At 30.9% G+C, this 14,958-nt stretch overlaps 1 protein-coding gene across 1 annotated transcript in view; it reads right to left on the bottom strand.

Annotated features, from left to right (window-relative positions):
* Window positions 1-14,958, bottom strand: part of LOC137919187 (tRNA dimethylallyltransferase) — a 321,190-nt gene that overhangs the window by 20,856 nt on the left and 285,376 nt on the right. The window lies entirely within an intron of this gene.

Below are 14,958 nucleotides of genomic sequence, written 5' to 3'. Positions count from 1 at the left end.
ATAAATTATTTACTTTGATTTTTATTACCTTACTATTTTGAATGTCAAAAGAATAAGACAATCGATAAATACGGACTCACGAAATTGGATGATGTAATAAAATGTAATTTAATCTTTGCAGAATTGACGCGTACGTTGAAATATTGGATTAAAATAACAATCGCAGAATTCAAAGTCTAACTTGAATGACTAACTTACAGGTTTTATTAATAAAATGTCAGTTAACTTTAAAACTGACGTTAATCTGGTGCAATAAAAAGTACACAGTACTTTTATTGTACTATATATATACCAGATATTATATAAACCAAAGTTAGTCAATTTTCAACATAACATAGATTAGATCGTTTATTAGCGCCAAGTCTACCACTGATTCTACCACTAGTTTTGATAATAAATCCTCACACCTGAGTAGAAAGATGGATAAAAGAGAACTTCCTTTATCTCTTAAATAGAAAATAGTGTAGCGTTTGTTATATATTCGTAATTATATAACACCTTTTCCACGTAAATGTATATATGTGTAATATTAAGGAGACCGGAAAGTAATGTCGTTTCTGTCGACATATTTTACAGAAAAACCTATTGATTTTTACCGCTTCGGTATTGAAAATTTGTATACTAGATGGCAAAACGTTGTTGATAAAGGGAGTGAATATATGGTTGATTAGAACTAAAAACTTGTTAAAAATGTAGTCGTGTGAATTTAACTTAAGAAAACGACTTTACTTCGCGGTCCTCCTAATATTTATATGAGTATGTTTGTATGTATATATTAATGTTTTTGTATGTATGTCTAATAATATATATATGCTTGTGTGTTGTACTCTGAAATGTGCAGTATGTTTCAATGTTTATCTTTTATATTATGTACACCCTAAACTTCCTTCTCTCTCATGTCTATCATCTTCATCTAAAGGTTGTCTGGTAGAGATCGCCTTTTGCGATAAGACAGCCAGTTGCATCTCTATATAAATAGAGTTATTTTGTTATATTTCCTTCTAAATTATATTTGTTTCTTATTTATAGGTGTACAAAAATGTGTAAAAAAATAGATAAGAACAGAAGAAAGTAACTCAGTGAGACTATATGTGTCTGTATTTCTATTATTACAGAGGGGTGCTATGTTTTATGAAGTCGTTTATAATGTAGTAACCCTCAGCACAAACACGTTCTTTGACAACTTTTTCTAATCTTACAATAGGAACTATATTTGTATCTTAGATTCGACTTCATGGATTTTCTAGCTTTATGATCTCTATACAAGAAGAATTTAGCAACGAACTCGACAGTTACTCTTTTAAGGCGAATTTAACAATCTTTCTTGTAATAAATTATCTATTGGTCAAGAGCGAATCAGTGTATGTAGTTTTTTTATGGAGAGTTGTTGATATTTACGCGGTTTTCATAACTCCAACTGCATAACATGAACACATTAATGTTCGTAAATCCACTAAAGACTTCGTTTTTTTTTAATCAAAAACTAAATTTCCCGTGTCACGGTTTATAAATTACAATGAACGAAATAAATTCGTAAAATAACGAGCGCCTTCAAAGTTCAAGCAACGTCTGGCCTTGAAGTTGGTGTGGAATTTTTTGCCAATAACTTTAATTCAATCAAACGCCGCGTACATTATTGTTGGAGTTTTGTATTAGGAAGTGTATACACTTGCGCGTAAAAAGTAAGATAGATCACATTAGTTGCTTAAGTTTATAACACATGTTGAAAGAGAAAATCCTTACACTGTGCGAGCATTTGTTCTACAAGTTCTGTTAAATAAAATAAAAAAATAATTGGTGGTGAATTAATCTGATCGTTAAAAATTAGGTTTGTTAGGGCGAAGAGTTTGGGTTAGTAAAAGAGAAAGAAGGTGCATTACATGGACGCCTTTCTAAACCTTCAGGTCGTCAGCCCCTAGCACCGTATCTGGCCTGCACTCTACAACGAGATATATCTAGGTAAAGTCATACACACGGTAAAGCCATGAAATGCTGAGATATTCTTCATCAATGAAGAATGACCAGATCGTATGTAAGATACCTTTCTATTGCAATGTGGAACCAGGGAACTGCGAGTTTTTTGATGATCTGGCTGACATTGCTGTCAAAGTGGCTTGTAGTTGTGTTGTACCGCGATTCGAGGAATTAGGGGTCAGAGGTACTTTAGTCTAAAACCTCTTAAGGTCGCTAAGGTCTCAGACTCCACAAAGAGAGGCGGTTACGAGTGGTATGCTGGTACACACTTTATTGTTAATATAAGAAGAGAGCCGCTAAACTTTCTTGCGGTTTTGTTACAAAGTAATAAGTGATGTAATTAAACATAACAAAACCGTGTGAACTGTTTAAACAGAACATGTTCTAATACATTGAATATTTTTATAATATTGAGAAGGAATTGTTTTACAGAAAAAGAAAAAGTTATAGTGTTGTGTAATATAAAAAAAATGAAGGATATTAAAAATATAATAGTCAATTGAATATCTAAATAGTTAAAATTTCAAGAAATGTAGTGAAGGATGGCAGGCGATGCGTGAATGTAATGTTATAATGTTGTTTATATATAATGAATGCTGTGAAAATAATAAAAAATATGAAGGAAGAAAGAAGAAAGAAAGAGAGAAATTGTGAAGGATGGAAGAAAGAGAGAGGGTGAAAATGGGAAAGTTTTTGAAAAATACTTTGTAAAATATATTCCTATTCCAAAAATAAAATAGAAGAACAAGAGGCCTAAGTAAAGGGAGACATCAATAAAAGAGAAACTGTTTATGTAAATTATAATTGAGATAGCGGTATTTTAACACGTTCAACGCTATGAAACGTCAAGTATTTACACATAAGCCACGTATTGAGTCTTGTTGAGCTATATATCATTGGAACCTTCAAGCCATGGTGGTCTTCCTTGAGCCGTATAAGGTTTATCAAACACATTTCAAACTTTACAACAATAAGCCACCTTAAAACTCGAATTGTACCAGCTTGCTTTTCAAATTTAATAAAAACTTTTCGGTTTTAGCCTTTTTGCTATATCGTTTAAAGTAAGGTAAAACTCACTTTATTTTATAATGATGAAAGTCATTTTACTTTAGAATTTAAAATTCAATTAATATGAATAAATAATTTTACTTTGGCTTGGCCCGTATTTAGAACGTTAGGCTCAACGGTGGGACGTATATAAGCATATAACGTGTCGGCGTGGGTTACGGAGCGTGCGAAGTCTCCTTTATCCGGTTAGAGACTGAATATTAAGTAAATGTTAATTACAACGGCTGCCATCGCGTATTTTATTACGCTTATGAATGGAAACTACATTAATCGCTTAATGCGACGCGTATTCACGGCCGCCTGAATGGGTGGGCCCGTATTCCAGTTTCTATGTTGTCCTAGGCGTCCGTTTATTATAAGGTCATCAGCGCCGTAAAAATGATAATCGAACCTGCCTCCTTGTTTGATGATAAAATAACAAATATTTTTTTTAATATTCCTTATCGCTTATAATCATGTATAATATTTTAGTATTTTTAAAACTAAATCGTTTTAAAACGGTTTATTAAACAACATACAAACTTGCCAAATTTTGAATAGAAACATAGCATAGTGCTTGGAAATAAGAATCGTATCGTAACGGAAACAATAATTAAAATTTAGTAACTTTACTGATGTGAATACTAGATGGCGATGTAAGTAAAAACAAATAAAGTCAATCTACATTATCATATCAGCCATAGGTAGTCCCCAGCTGGACATAAACTCTCTTAGATTTTTAATAGGAGCGTTTGGACTTGTATCCAATTTTCAGAAGACAACAAAGTCGTCTGTCCACCAAGCTTATAGCCTGAACTTCCCACGCTCCACTTGTCAGTACGTGATCTCCATTTTAGACCTTTAAGGCTTCTTAAGGTTCTATACTGTGCGCTGGTTGATCACTGCTACTGTCAGTTCTACTTGTCGCTGTGCTATTTCGAACACTTTCCTTCTACGGCTCATTCTTTATTTCGATCTTCCGAGCATACCTGTCTTTGACTCGTTGAACGACTTTAAATATTTCCAATAGGGTACAATTAATAACGCTTTGTATTTTTTTTTTAATTTTGATGAAAAAAGATGACTGGTTTACTCAACCAATCGCAAAGTATTTAATTGGTGTAGCAAGAGTAAAAAACTAGAGATAGGATTTTTAAGATATAAATGATTTTCCCACGGAGTTTCAAAGTATCGGTTACTATGGTAAAGATCATTTGGCAATCCCATGATTCGACCAGTGGTGAACATTGCTTCTTCATCACTGATCAGCAATAACTGTCTGCGTAGTCATGATTGAAAACGACATACTTTAACTATACTATCAGAAATCATTTCATTGATTATTAGTTTGTCTTCATTTTAAAATTTTCTTTATTGTTTTACATGTGTAATTGTACGTATGTTTGTGTGTGTTTTTGTGATGAGAAATATTTTTTAAGTGAATATATAAATTTATTCTTAGGCGATGGTAAGGTTATTGGAATATAGATAAAAAACTAAACTTGTATTCAAAAATATAGATATAATTTATTTTGCATAGGAAAACACTTGTAAATAAGTACAAAAATCTTTTCGTAAATAGAGCTGTCTTTTGCAAATAAACCTGAGGCGACACCACAAAATGCACTTCTGAAATTAGGTTGTTTACACACTGCATTGTTAAAAAATGCTTCAGTTCTTATTACATATAAATTACTACATTTCTAAACACTCGTTTTATTTTTTGTATGGAAACCTTATAGTTGTAGGTGATTATGTATATACGAAATAGCAGTGTTATTAACTTAAGAGCTAATTAGTATTTTATTAGGTTAGAAATAGAAAGTGAAAAAAACTTAGTATAAGACACCTCAACGAATGAATGGTGGCCGAAGGATCTTTGTCATAATAAATAGAAAAGTATGTACCATAGAACACGTGTTATACGGAGAATTATATTTAATTTTTATTGTTTTTTTTATCTTTATGTACAATACTCACGTGCGTTAAAAATAGTTAACAGACAAAATTTTTTCAAAATTATTACGATCTCTTAATGTGAATACAGCTAGCATACTAGCATATTTTTCTTCTTCTTAAAGTGCCATCTTTTTTCGAAGGTCAGCGACGATTAGAGCTACCTTTTTAGACGTCGCAGCACCGTAAACCGAAAAAGTGTGCCTTCCAAACCACTTGCGTAAGTATTTCAGATATGATGTTTGTCTTCTACCAACACTTCGCTTTCCGTGAATCTTGAAACCCTGTACGTTAAATTGCGGATGGTCCTATTTTGAGTTTCTCATCATGTGGCCCTAAAGTAGCAGCTTTATTGTTTTTCATTTTATATAGCACTTCTATTTTTTTGACCTCATCTTTTCACGATATCCTCTGAATTCTCCTGTATTCCCTCATTACAAAGACTTCAGCTTTCTCGCTCTCATCCATCCTGTAAGGGTCCAGTAAAGTAAAACAGTAAAAACGTAACAGTGGGCTAGTCACATTCGTAGCTCAATGTTAAAATTTGTATTGCACAGAAGTATTATAATAATCTTATTTGTTTCTATATTTTAAGTGCGTAGCATTGGTGCAGTGTAACATCAGCCTAATGAGGCCAGCCTACGTTCGGTAATGGCCAATTATGGAACAGATAAGATAGACTTCATGAATTGGTTGAATGAACTGATAGAATTCGTATTTTTTTTTCAGACGTCTGCCATCAGTATTCACTTTCGCGTTTTTTTTCGTAAACAATTTGTTGTAAAAGACATGCGTGTACAAAAGTTAGGAAACTACAAGAATAAATATACGGTATTTGATGATATTTTTTTTTTTTTTTTAACAGGAAACAGATTATTTAAACACTTTAATTTTTTGAAAAGTTGTTCCATCAACTTTTTTTATAAATATTGTTAATTCGACGGTAACATATTTTAAACGGTTATTGTAGATAAACATAAACAAATTTATTATTTATTTATCTTTATATTTATAACAAAGTGGTATTACTTTTGGATAGGATATGATTTATTTTGGTCCGGAGTAAGATATTGACTATAAGTATATGATATACACCATTTAACTAATTTAACATTAGAAAAACTTCAGTCGAAGCTGTGTAAAAAAATGAATTTGAAAATGCGAAATAGTTTCTTTCATGTCAATAAAACCGATTTCGGATTTTTTCGCCTTCGTTTCGCCTAAATAGTATGTACATATGGTAGTATATACATTAGTTTATATTATATATACAATATAGTTAGGTTACATATAATCATTATAAAAAATGATTTTTTTTAAAAACAAAATGCATCATTAGTGATCAAAATAAAGCAACTACGTTAGCCTTAAATGTGTTTTTTTTTTTTATGTGAGCGGTGATAGCTCAGTGGTAGATGACTGTCACTTCCGATGGTAAGTGGCGAGTTCTATTCCCGTGTACAGTCTTATATATTTCATAATGTGCATTAACTATATAAAAACCGCCTGCCAAGCGTAACTATTATGATATATCTCCTCAAAAAATTTTTGGGAGAAACCTATGTCTATGCTATCTTTTACTACATTACATGAATATGTCTTTTATAATATGTTATGTCATATATTCGGATGTTTTAGTAACCTAAACATTTGTTTATCTATGTCAACATAATATTGTACAAAGTCATCGTTACTGGAAGTTTACTTTGTTGTTTAAAATTCCGTAGGTATATTCATATTACATATACAATTGTTTTTTTTTTGTAAAATCTTACACCTATTACAAATGCATGATCTAAACATAAAGGCTACCAGTAAAGTATTTCTAATTGCAATATATATATATATATATATGAACAGCGTATTTACCCCAAAATTTTTAAATATCGAATAATGTGATATTTTATCATATTTGGAAATGTTGTTCTTATTTTAAACATTGTCACAGCTCGAACCCGTCACCTAACTATTAGTTACGACATTTCCGCCTTTTAATTTTTTTATATATATATTTATTTTTTAACAGACATAGCGTAGTTACCGTCTGTCCGAGTGACCTCGAAAGCGGGCGTAAACTAGTCTTTTGTTAAGGCGAATTCACACAATCCTTACGTAAATCAGAACGTGTTTTAATCATACAACCAAAAATATCCGATTACTACTATACAACCTACTACCTTACTATATACCACCAGACGTTATTGGCCTGTCGCATTAAAATAAAAAAAAAAACAAATAACGTGACATATTTCAAAGTGTTCACTTTATGCAGTTATTGGTATTATGTGTCAAAGCCTTAAAGGTTTTTGCTAACCAATGATCGTACATTTATACGTTTAAAGCTAATATACATGTATCTAATCACCCTATATACTTTAACTATAGACTATGAAAACCGTTGAAGATTTATTGCATTAAAAACAGCAGAGTGTATAACACAAAAACGTGTTTTATTAATGTAAAAAAATTCAGATGTATACAATAATTTTAGATTCTAAATTTAAACGTATTAATTAAAGATTTTAATGTAAATTATACTTACGTATCTAAAATGTAAAATAAACAAGTACATTTGAGTTATTCCTATATTAACGATAAATTTAATATTTTATCATTGCAAATTAGACAATGACTTTGTATGTAGTAAATGATTAAATAGTACAATGTCAATGACGAGTTTAAAATAGTAAAAGATATCTTGCTTTGTCTAGGGAAATAATGTGATACAATTGTGTAGTCATTGTCGATATATAATTCAAGGTAAGCTAAATTTAAAGGGAAACATTGACAAGAAAGAAATAAATAATAAAGAAAATATATCGTTTATTTGAAATACAAGATCTAAAGTATTTTTTAAATAAATTAAATTCAATGCTCTTCTCTAGGATTTTCTTCACTTCATAGCGTCATAGTAATTATCCAGAATGACAGGTTATTAGTGTAATAGTTTTACAGGAATAAATGCATGGCTTTATGAATAAAATTAACGATTGCAGAAATAATGATGATTTTGAAAAAAAAAAGCGTTTATAAAATTGGATTACCCGATATTAAAATTATTTATTGCTTTCTCTGTTCTTCCAAATTTTATGCTGGCAGAAATTATCTACTTGTAGCATTCTGACAGAAAAAATAAATAAATGAAGCATATTTCAGTGATCACTTAATACACGATGAAATAAGTGTAAAAGCTATAAACCTATTTGGTTAAAAATTAATTATAAATTCACGTATTTAAAAAGCTTTTAGACCTATAGACATTCACCTATACTGTTGTAGTTAGTGCATGTCGTATCCACTACACCTAGGGACGATCAAGTCGTATAGTATAAGTTCGCTTTAAGAGTTGTTTCGAATCGGCAAGGTATTAAAATTCAGCAGGAACCAGCTGCTCGGTGACCGCCCTTGACTCGTTGCCGGCGACGAAACTCGCTAATTGTCGACCTAGACGCGCCTCCGTGGTGTAAACGCGTATTGCTTACACTTATAAACGTGAAAACTAAAAAAAAAATTAAAAATACAAACTGTCAACTGTCAAAATTGGCGGGAAATAAAATAGTAATCATTAATTAACACAGTCTATGGATGGTTCTAGAATAGAATTTTATATTAAATTATTAAATTGCTAAGTCATTTATGCTTATAAATTTAATTTATTTATTTATGTTTATAATTGACTGTAATTTTTTTTAGTTAAGGCACGTACATATTAGGAGATAATAGTCATTGCAAAGAAAGAAATCACAAACTAATAAAATTTAATACGACGTATACTATTTATATGGATGTATGTTATAAACGAGGTTTTTACTTTGGGCCTTTTTTGCAAGCTCATCGAGCCATGAAGAGGGTTATATTCGGGATTAATTTTTAAAGATCAAACCAAGACTGAGCAGATTCGTAAACAAATGAAAGTATATAGCTCAGCGAATTGATAAGTTGAAGTGACAGTGAACGTCAGCGTCTTAAATTTCCGGAGTGGAGACCATGTACCAGCTACCGAAGCTTGGAACGGTCACCCATATGTTTTTTTCTGTGGCCCCCGCTATTGGGGACATCTCGTTCCACCCCTATTTATGTGTAAACAGGGTTTTATTTACAATTTACAACTCTTCTTTCAGTTGTCATATTATCTAACTTTCCTTTCTTTCATTCTACAACTCAATCTCTCTTTCTCAACTATTCCGTTCCTTTCATCCATCCTCAAACACTGCAGTTATATCTATTTCTGTTTACAGTTTATCACAGGTTTTATATTTTTATTTACTTTATTCTATTTAGTATATATCACAATGTTATCACAGTCTTGTTTTATGCTATTTTTATGTTGAATAACTTAAAATGTTTTATTGCCTATCTATATTTTTCTACTTGTTACATATTTTGCCACTTCTCTGCAGGATTTGAAGAGGGACTCTCTCCCTTACTTTTCCTTCATTATGGAGGCAAGTGTTGCCTCCTCTATCTTTGTACCTACCCGGCATTCGGGTATATATATATATATATATATATATATATATATATATGTCCGATACGAGACAGGTCATCGAAAGATATTGGACGCATGCTGCTTCCTCCCGGTCTTATAGGATATCTCTGGGAGAGGCCTACTTATATGATGTGTTACGGATGATAACGATGTATATTTTAGGTTTAAAATTTGCACGCAGTAATTAAACTGTTTTTTTTTAATGTACGATTCGGTTCAGTCTATTCTTGGCTGTCTTAAATTTCGTAATAAGTTTTTTTTTTTAAATCTTAACTATTTTTTGGCGGCAACTGTGTACGGTATAATACATTTTTGCGTAATGTCTGTAAGTTATCTTGTAATAAATGTAATAAGATCATTAAACAATAATAAATAAATAGATCTTATAATATTTTAAAGAATTTGTTTTAGTAATAATAAAATATTAATATATGACTCTACTGTATTACGAATATTGCAAAACTGGCCCTAAAAAACCTTCTGTATATCTTTTCTTCCCAGATCTTCTCTTGTAGCTTCAAATTGAAGAATATCGCTAGGGGAGTTCAATCTGAAACTAGTTTCTATCAAATTAGAATCATCTGACATAGTACTGTGATCAAATATATATATATATATACTACATATGGGGGGCGTAAGAATTTTTAAAGGCTTAAGTGAGCACGGCACATAAAAGGTTTAAAAATACTGACATTTGCCAAGCGTCTGTTTGTGCAAAGTTGCAATATCATTTGGCTCAGCATGCAAGCAGCAGACAAAGCATTTTGAAGGATGTTTTGTATTTAAAACGCGTCAAGTATCGAATGTTGCCAAAATCGCTCAATTTTTCTAAAATAAAGCGTCAAAAACTCGATATCATTTCAAAACAGTATACGTCTGATTTGGTTCCGTGTGATTTCTGGCTACTCAGTAAACTTAAAAGGCTAGCACGCGAATGTTTTTACGCGATTTAGGAAATAAAAACCGAAACGAAGAAGGTCTTACTGTAAAAAGACTACTCCAACTATTTCCAGGATTGGAAAAAGCGTTTACAAAAATGCATTTTATCGGACGGTCATTACTTTGAAGGGGTTGAAATTTATTTGGAAGAATAAATAAAGAATTTACATTTTATAAAGAAATTCACCTTATAACGTACACAAGATGTCACTGTGAATGATCTTTTGTTAATAACAATATGAATACATGAAAAGTATGTAGTTATTATTAAAAAACAAAGGCATGATACATAACAAATTAAAGTTCACAAATTCCACTCATACTCTGTAGAAACAAAAATCTATGACACACAGCGGATAACAAAACGATGATTTCCTTATCGCCTGTACAATTTCACACCAATAATTGTTAAAACATTACAAGCGTGCGTATTGAAATAGAATAATCTGTCGGTGGTACCATCATTAGCGATTGTTTTTTATCTTTGCAAAACAGTCACGCGTGCGAATGGAAGTAATAAATACAACCTACAATTGTACATATACAGGGTGATTGTATATGGATGTAAAACCATAAAAGGGGTAAACTTTTAGCTCTTTTTTCAGCAAAAAGCTTTAGAGCTACAATTATCACTCTGAAATAGGTGATGTTATTTTTTTTCTATCGAAATTGCACTGCAGAGACGGATAGTAAACAATATTTAATTTTAATATGCAGCTATCCGAACTTTTAAAACGATTTTTCATACTATACTATCATTACGTTTTTTATTTTTTCTGAAAACATTCATTTTTATAGGATGTATATATATTAACTGACAGCAAATGAGCTATATTACATTCAATTATATAAAGGTTTATATCACTAATTATTCTGTATACGAAATTCGATTGATGAACGTGTTCCTTTTTAAAAGTTTATTAGTTGTTTATTAGTTGAAAATTTTACTATAATATATAAGAGTAACATACAATTGTTTTAAGGTAGTAAGCAGTAATATAATTGCATAAAAATAATTTTACTTAATATTTGCATAAATTTAACAAGCCATTAAATAATAAACAAGATACAGGTTCATTGACAACAGGAGTAAAAACTGTAAAGCAGTGAATATATAGCCTATTTACTGTCAATAAATATATAGTACATCCAATATAAAAATGGTTTTAGAAATAGTAAATAAAATAATGATAGTAAGATTAAAAAATTTAAAATTCGAATTCCTATTTATTACAAATTAATATAGTTTTTTTTGTTTTTTTCTGTCCCTGTATACTCTGTACTGCCAGTTTTAAGACAAATAATAAAAAAAAAATATTTTAAAAAGATCACTTTATACTGGGAAATTTAAAATAGGTGATAACTTTTAATGCTTTCTGATGATATATGTGATATATATTCTTATTTTAAGCTTTTACACATTTCCAATTACCCTGTATAGTTTAATTTTGTTGCGATGAGATAAGCATTTCAATTGTATGTTATACTTAATACATCAACGCGGGACCGATACGGCAAAAGGCTTCACGTGATACCATAGCATATGCTAATAAAAAAAACTTGGCGTGATTGACCCGACGTATGTCCAATGTTTAGGAAGGCTCGATTAGAACGTCGTCACGAAACCTTAGCGAATGACTTTTTCATCACATGTAATCGACAATCAGGTTTTTTATAAACAATATATTACGTACACTCTTGTACTCTTTGTTTGGAGTGATGATTGTGTTAAAATAAGTTTTGTAGTTTTTTTAATGCCTTTGTGATGGGATAAGTGGAGCTTTCATCATATTGTAATTCTTTCAAGTAACAATGAGGGGCTACTGTGGTTTACGAGATTTTATATTAATAATAATAAAATCTTTGTTGCACACAATACGCACAAAAGGTACAAAATATATATCAGGATCTACATTAAAAGTTCAACAGAGGTGGTCCAGCGGTAGATGACTAAGACGTAATTATAAGTCGCAGGTTTAATTCCCAGAATACAATGTCATATATTTAAAAATTTGTGAATGAATTATATAGGATTGCCACAGCTTAAAAATTAGTTTTCAGAGGATGGGCAGCAGCGTCCTCTGGTTACCATAATACCACTCTGCGATCGCCAATTCGCCTACCAACGTGGTGATTATGGTATATCCCCCATAGATATCTATGGAAAAGGCTCATGCCTTCCAGTGAACATCTACAGGTGAAGACGAACTAATCTAAGTGAACAAAATAAATACACATTTTATTTAAAATTATCGTTATTTAAATAATGTTTTTTCTGTTAATCATTATGTTACGTTTTAATAATGAAGTAGCGTCTTTTACACTGAAACCTAGTAACACTTGTGGATGAATATCCAAAAGCAGAAGTTAATCAGTCTAGAAAATCTATTGTAACGGAATACGAGATACGAGATGTGATTCTAACGTAACTGATAGTTTTATGTCATATTATTTATTTCAAAATTAAATACAAAAAAAATGATTCCTTTTTTGTATTTCAAACTTTAATTTTCTACAGTTATATAAACAATAATATATGAAGTATGATTCTACTATCAACTGTGAAAGTTCACTTAGTTTGACTTTTTTTTTTCTTTGTCGCCATCTGTAACCTGCATCGTCTATTGGAAGAGTCTTTTCATATAGGGTATAATATTTTTTATAAAACTACAGCCTAATTTATTTTCCTGCACATAGCGTGGTTTATGATATTAAGGTTATACGTATTTGTTAACAATTTAAAATATAATTAAATATGATTTTATTACCTGTTAATCTTTAGAGATCAGTCAGAAAACTTATTGATAATGTAATCAGATGAAAAAAAAACTGGCAACACACAATGACAAACCTAAATACTCCCATCACGTGAACGCGTTTCAGTACTATCTACATCATAGTTTTTGTACCAAAGTTTTTTATTGTACCCCGACACCATTAATGTTTATCATTGATAGGTAAAGTTGGGTGTTTTTATTCAACAACCATTGTGCGTGGTATAAAAAGCATAGACAACAAGAGTCGGGTTCGCGCCAAAACTCGAGGAAGCGTTGGCATCGAGGAATGCGCGGCAAAAACGTAACACTATAACATAAGGGCTGAACTGTATAAGCGTTTTTCAATCACTAAGAAATAATTTTAATTCAAAATTATCAAAGGAATATATTAGAGAGACCGGAGAGTAATGTCGTTTCCGCGCATGTCTATATTTGATTGACATTTAGTAGTTCTTTACGTATTTGGAAGAAGTAACTAGATGGCAAAAAGTTGTTGATAACGAAGGTGAATATATTGTTGATTAGAAATAAAAACTTGTTAAAAATGTGGTCGTGTGATTTTAACTTAAGAATGCGACATTACTTTTCGATCCCCCTAATAATAAAAAACACAATTTATACTAAGAAATCATTGAATAAATATATGCATAAATATATTAAAATGAAATTACTCATTGAGATTCAAAATGTCCCAATATTTTTAATAAAAAAATTGTCTCTTATTTATATTTCTCTCTATTTCATTTCCTCCCTTCCAATATTTCCAAGTGACTAAAGACGAGAGTCTATGATTAATAGGTGTTACCAGTGATGATCTTTGTTGAAACATGGTCTTCCAATTTTGTCTCTTTGCCTCAGTCGCTTAACTGAATCAGGAATAAGGAGATTCGTAGATGAACAAAATTATCATACCTATGTTATACATATCCCAGCGAAATGGTACGTTGAATTTGCAGCTGGCAGACCATATTGCTCAAAGAACAGACAGCCAGGAAGGCGAGCGCAATGGTTGTTCACTCGCAAGGTGATCAGACGAAATCGCCCCGTCACGGTTGATAACAAGAGAGTTAACAAATAAACAAACCATTTTTAAATATATTGATATTCTTATAAATTTTCACCTCCTAGTATTGTATATCTAATATGTATCGTCAATCAATTCAAGTGACGTAAAAATTTTATCTCTCAGTACAACCCCATAAAAGAAAACCGTAAAACTGTGAAGCTGTTTTATCTTGATTTTTAGATAAAGTTGGTTAGGTTCATAAATTTCGAATCTTTAATTTTGTAGTACAGTGTTTAAGTTGTAAGTGAACATAAGTGACAAAGGATTTGTATATATATGTTAATAATAGTCGCATGTTTGTTTACAGCCTTATTAAAACATGTACGGTGATCTGTCAATCACATTTGTAGTTTTTTGTTACACTTAAATTTCAATTACTTTATGTAATGACAATGTTTGAAACTAATTTAAAAATAGTTATCGAGAAGTGCTTAGTTGGTTTTTCGAGATAATTTGCAGTTCTTTTTTCAAACTGGATTTCTTAGCAGGAAAATCATGATTGTCATGCTATTTCAGCATATGTGCTATAATTATATCTGCGACAAAACATCGTTTTTTTTTTAATTTCGTAAACACTACTAATGTTACCGTTAACCGAATCACTTATCACATCTTGTTAATTTTTTTTTAATACCTACAGGATGATTGGAAATAAGTAATAAAAGTTTTAAAAGCTTGAATGTGTACCTCATTTACAAATATATACTGGA

This window comes from Battus philenor, unplaced genomic scaffold, assembly GCF_028537555.1.
Source record: "Battus philenor isolate CCGP_79_NKW_IND1 unplaced genomic scaffold, ilBatPhil1.0.hap1 SCAF_16, whole genome shotgun sequence".
NCBI classification, from domain to species: domain Eukaryota; kingdom Metazoa; phylum Arthropoda; class Insecta; order Lepidoptera; family Papilionidae; genus Battus; species Battus philenor.
The sequence above is the reverse complement of the archived record's forward strand: the minus strand, read 5'-3'. Positions and strand labels throughout refer to the sequence as shown.